Below are 5990 nucleotides of genomic sequence, written 5' to 3' on the forward strand. Positions count from 1 at the left end.
GATGCTCCTCTAAAAGACAATTAATTATTAATTAATAATTTTCGAAATAACAAAATAAAAAATACAGTTTTGTTTTCATTTTGAGGTAAATAGTTATAAAATCGTGGCACTTTTGTATTTTCCTTTCTCAAAAAGGCCAGCTTACAGATTTGATACTCCATTATTCTACCTGGTCTTCATCCGTTATATAATACATACAATGGTGCTACCTGAGCAAAGATCGTGCACTTCCGTTCAAAGTTAGATTATACAAAGGCAGTTTGAAATCGTAATAATTTATACATCCATGAAGGGTCTTCTTTACACCAATGAAGTTTTAGAATCGGAATATAGTGAACTTCGCTTAAAATTGAAAGCCAGGTGGCACATAAGGAATATTTACGCATACTGTTTTTGATTTCGTATTAAGGAAAATGTCGTTTAAAATCTTCACAAAAATATTGACTCGTATATATATATGGTTTTTATTTGAAGCTCAATTAAAATGAATTTCACGTGAGTAATATAAACCTGTATATCTCCAGAAAATTGATAACCAGTCTGTCCAGGTTAAAGAAACCTTATTACCGTATTATTAATAAATCTGATAGAGTTTATGATAACAATTAAGACACAATAGATGAAGAAAAACTTGTCACTATTTAATTAAATCATAATTAATATGTTCTTACTTCTTCTAATAGAAAGATGTTAGGTTTTAGGATGTTTGAAAGTTATGTTCAGCCATTTTTGTCAGATTGTCGGACACCTCTGGTTTTATTCACTTAATAGCATTAATATTGCAAATTCTTGGTCGTTCCCTCTGGCCAAGTTTTGGGCGCTGGATGGCACGGCGGTACGAGTTTGAGTCCGGCGGAGGGAACGACCAAAAATTTGCTTCGCTATTTTAGACAGTTCTAACATCGTTGGAATTTTTTTCAGACCCTTCTTTGCTTACTGTATCGTCCCTGTATCAATTTGATGCGATGGAACGGTGTAGTGAATAGAGTCGTCACATTCTTAGACGTTTGTATAATACTGATTTGTTGTGACATGTATCGTTAATTTGATCCCCTATCTTAGATAACAACACATAGATTAGCTGATCTTTACTACCATACATCGTGTATGAAGTTACAACCCTGAATTTATCCTACCAGGAGGAATGATCCGGACAGAGAAAGCTATATTTTATATAGCCTAGGTGGTCTTGGATGCTGGGCTTTGTGCATGCGGTGTTGCCATAGATCTCACCGCCTGTACAAGGTCCAGTGCCCTAGACCACTTAGCTAGCCAGGCTACATAAAAATATAGCTTTCGCTGGCCAGGTCATTCCTCCTCGTAGGATTGATTTAGGGTTGTAACTTAGAGAACGACGTGTGGATGTACGGGACAGCTCATCGATGTGTTATTTTGTAGGATAGAGGATCAAAGTAACGATACGTGTCACAGCAAAGCAGTATTATACAAAGTTTTAGAATGTGACGACTCTATTATTATATTTACGCTTTTTTTTCTAATGTCGTCATCATGACCTAACTGGCCAATACAGAATGTCCGTATCCATGATATGCTTCGCCCATACATATTTTTGTCTTTATCTGTTTTGATCTTCAGTGATCAGCCCGTCAGGTACCTCAAACCAAGCAGGTATTATAAGACATGTAATTCCCCACAAAGTAAAGTTTGACATCTATAAACTTACAGCTTCAATTCATTAATACGATGGGTTCTGGCTTTTTTTTATAAACTCAATTCAATTTTCTTTGTTTATGGGGAGAATGGGGAACTTATTTATAGAGAAGATGCAACAAAACAAACAATATAAAATATGCTTCAATTTCAAGAAAAAAGTAAGATAATGAAGATTTTGAAACTGACTGTTTACGTTGGAAGTGCACTAATAAGATAATGAAGAAAAATCCTCTCTGTTTTTATTTTACTTGTTTGATGTCTTTATGTCTGTTCGATGTACTTGCCAATATTCCGATTGACACAAGTCTGATGTAACATCTGAAGTCTATTTAATGTCATATAATATAGTAATGGAGATGTTTTCAGGGTGATCAAGAATTACAATAAGGTATGGGTTTCGACCTTAAAGGAGTCTTCATTTTAAGCATACAATTTAACATTTGTACTTGATTTTGCATCAATCAAGCGTTGAGTTTCCGTTCCTGAATAGTGCGCCCGGTTAACGTCGTTTAACATCGATTCATGATTTCACATGTAAAGCCGATAGCCCAACGGTAACTCAATTAGGTTGGCATATTTCAATAATATACACAGTATATGTAATTATTATCACATGTGCGTTGGACATTTACAATTTTCATTTACTGCTAAAATACTTATTATTATAATTTTTTTTAATTTCTGAAATAAATAGCCTTTTTGTGATCTTTTTTTAAAATGCATGCTGAGGAATTCAGAAATGTGATATGGTTTAACTTCATCCATGTCACAATAAATTATTTCACTGGCGTCTTAAGGTTATCTATCAAGTTAAGTAGGATAACAAATAACTTTTCATTTTTCTCCTATATATATAAAAAAACGTAAAACACTTGTGTGGATTTTAATTTGTTTGTTTAATCAAATACATACATCATCAAATTAAATTATATATTTGTTTTTTTTTTAATATTTAAACGTTAAAAAATAAAAATAAATAAAAAAAACTATAGTATGTTAAGATACGAGTGTAACAAACGTTTTCTCACTAGGTTAACGCTTAATAAAATTACAATGATTTATTTGTGTTTTTTTCACGATGACCTTATTAATATGCATACAGTCCTTGAACCGATTCGCGCAACAATTTGACGGATGGATGACCGATGACTGGTGACCGATCTGATTTCAGTTTTGTTATGTAAAATGACGTAAGATGTGTTTGAAATAAAATAAATGTAAAAAAGAAAGTATATTGATGTTTAAATCTAATACATTATGTAAATATGTGTAAAATTGACATAGAAAACAATAAAACCGGAAAATACAGTGACCGCTCTGTGGTCACGTGATGCGATCACCGGTTTAATGGATCGGTTTGCACGGATCGGTTCAGGTACTGTAAATGAAAACTGGAAGTAACGCTCAATTACCATGTATGGAGGTCCTACATCTTTGGGTACGTGCTCGTAAAATTAATAAGTTATCGAAAATAGCTTGTATATAAGATGCAGCGTGGTCCGCTGATCTCTGCATGGGGGCAATAATCGTGCAAATATCGTGTTCAGAACGTAAGAAGACACAATTCTTCTCGTTTTCTCTCAGCTTTTCATTTTCTTTAGGCATACATTCCCGCGTGTTGAATACACAACTACTTTGCACACTATTTTTAGGACTTGAAAAGGAGGGTTCATCTGAAATAGTGACACCGTGTATCGTCCTTTCTTTGCCGCTGGCCGGGTTTTATTAATAAACAAAAAAAATAAAAAATCCAATAGGATCCAATTAATAACCAATTAAAACGGAACGAACCTGTGACACAGGCGACTTCGTCGGCCAGGAAAAACCTTGAAAACTACTGATAATAGAAATTGGAAACCTGTGTCCAGACCCCATGCAATAGTCGCCTCGAGAGTAATACTGTGGACGGTATTAAAATATACTGATAATATACGATTCAGAAAATAATTTGAAAATTAAATAAGAATTGTATGTAAAAAGAAATTTGGCAAAACGATTATTGGGTAAAGAGTAACTTTAACAGAAAAAATTTCCCGCACTTCCTAATGGAACATGTGACCAAAAAATAAAATATTCCTACGCAATGTTTGTACAAATATTTCCCGCTATTCTACGAAGCTCGGGAAATTTTAAATATAAAACTAACCTTCTAAATCTTCCTTATTAAAGGCGTAATGAAAAAACAATATATCATATTGTCTATAGCCTTGACAGCTAGACAAACTACAAAGAATGGGGTGGGCTTGTTCTGAAGACAAAAATACTACAAGCTTAGGCTCTGAGAAACGGGAAACCTCTTGTCTACAGTATCTGCAATGTAACCGTCTTTGCTACTGTCTGATCTCCATCTGCCATGGCGTTTTAAACAACGCTCGTTTACATCAGAACTAGCGGGTGTAGTTGCTCCGCCTGACCGTAAAAAATGTAAGCCTAAATTCAAGAATGGAGCCACTGACTTCTAACAATATTTTCTCTAGCTGCCGTTGTTTTTATATATAAGTTTTGCAAAACCCTTGGATCTAAATAAAGGTCTAAAATGAAAACAAATCTGACTTAACATCAAGCTGAGCCAATTTTACATATATCTTGAACATGGAAATAGGCCATGATACAGTATTACCCTTAGCTATTAAAAGTTCATTTCCTTGCCTATATCGGTCGATATGTATTGGAAACCTGTGTCCAGAACATATGGAATAGTCGCCTCGAGAGTAATACTCTGGACGGTATTAAAATAAATTGATAATATACGATGCAGAAAATAATTTGAAAATTATTACGACTATTGGGATTGGGTATAGAGTAACTTTAACAGAAAAAAATCCGTTAATTTTAAACAGTTTTAAATAATCATCGTATATTGTAATGTCTTTACATCCTAATGAACTTGACACATCAAATCTAAAAAAAAAACAGAAAAACGGAACAAAGTCATAGTTAAATCTCTGATTACTAAAAGATCATCACAGTTTACACGAAGTGAACACAGATCCTGTATCATTTGAATAGGTTCTTTTTTGGTTACTGGTTTCCTTGTCAAACGCTTAGCGGACTCTTGTAGAGAATGGATAAAAATGTTTCATGTGCCCATTTTATAGAATAATTTGCAGAATTTACTACACTATAAAAACATTGTTTATCAATTAAGTGCGTAATGTAAAGGGCAACGTGTATATGAATAGCAGTTAGGTCACAAAAACCATGTTCTTTAATAAATGTTGACCATCTGTTGAAAATGAAAAAATGAGCTTTGTTCGTATTTTCACTTTTTTGACTCCAATAAAAACGAAGACATCTTTCCGGCCAGTTGATGCAAAGGATGGCTACGTCCGATTTCGCTAGCTGTCACAGCATATCCAACATTTCTGTTCAAACTGAGTCCTAAAATTCAAAGTACATAATTAACATCCGATTTTCAAAGCAACCATTCTGAATTGCAATGTCTACTTTACGGAAACTCTATTCTTTCCTTTTCCCGGTATTATGCATTTATCTTGAGGTAAATATCGAAAATCGATCAAATATACAAACTTGTTTTTTTTTTCAGCATCAAATTGGCCAAAAAGGTGCCGATTTCCATTCCGGTACTACAACAGTTGCTTTTGCTTTGTCGTTTTGTATTTTTTTTTATCGTTGAGACGATCAAAGAAGGAGGTGGTACCAACCAGTTAATATCTCTCCCCCTAAACTGGGAAAAAGCATTTACTACATCCGTGCCTGGATACCATACCTTAGAATTGAAAGATTACAGTGTGCATTGTAATGTGTAGCAAACCGATCAGCGGTAAATTTTCCCTACAATAAATAAAATAACTGAAAAATGTACGGCGCTACAGACCGGTCGTCATTATCCATGACCCTACTTTATTGATCTGCACAATCATTGTTTGCTCTAGGAATCCATTTAGGTGTCAAATTGTGTTTCTTTTGTCACAAACAGAATGTATGTGTGTAGCAATATCGTGTAATTTCATTTTCTACCTACCTTCAGGATATGCTCTACATTCTTATTATCTGAATGTAGTTTGAAACGTTTCTTTTGTATATATTGACTGAAAGTATTCAAAGCACATTTTACACATTCTAATTCTCTCCATGTTGAGCTTTCGTCTGATTTTCTTTCGGTCCAATTACCAAAAGTTTCAATACGTTCAAAATGAGTATCTGATAAAGTGTTAATATAACCACCAAAGCCCACATCTGAGGCGTCACAAAAAACTTCAATATCAAAAATATCATTCATATCAAATGAGCAAAAGTTTGCTTCCAAAGAATTTAAAATTTTGCGTTTTGTTTTCCTATGAAATAATTAATTC

The 5990-nt window shown here is 33.8% G+C and overlaps 1 pseudogene; it reads right to left on the bottom strand.

The window, feature by feature from the left end:
• Positions 1-3937: 3937 nt before the first annotated feature.
• LOC148619937 (uncharacterized) lies at positions 3938-4969 on the bottom strand (annotated as a pseudogene).
• Between the last annotated feature and the right edge of the window lie 1021 nt (positions 4970-5990).

This window comes from Perna viridis, chromosome 4, assembly GCF_037379345.1.
Source record: "Perna viridis isolate PV_CMFRI_1.1 ecotype Kerala chromosome 4, ASM3737934v1, whole genome shotgun sequence".
In the NCBI taxonomy this organism is placed as follows: domain Eukaryota; kingdom Metazoa; phylum Mollusca; class Bivalvia; order Mytilida; family Mytilidae; genus Perna; species Perna viridis.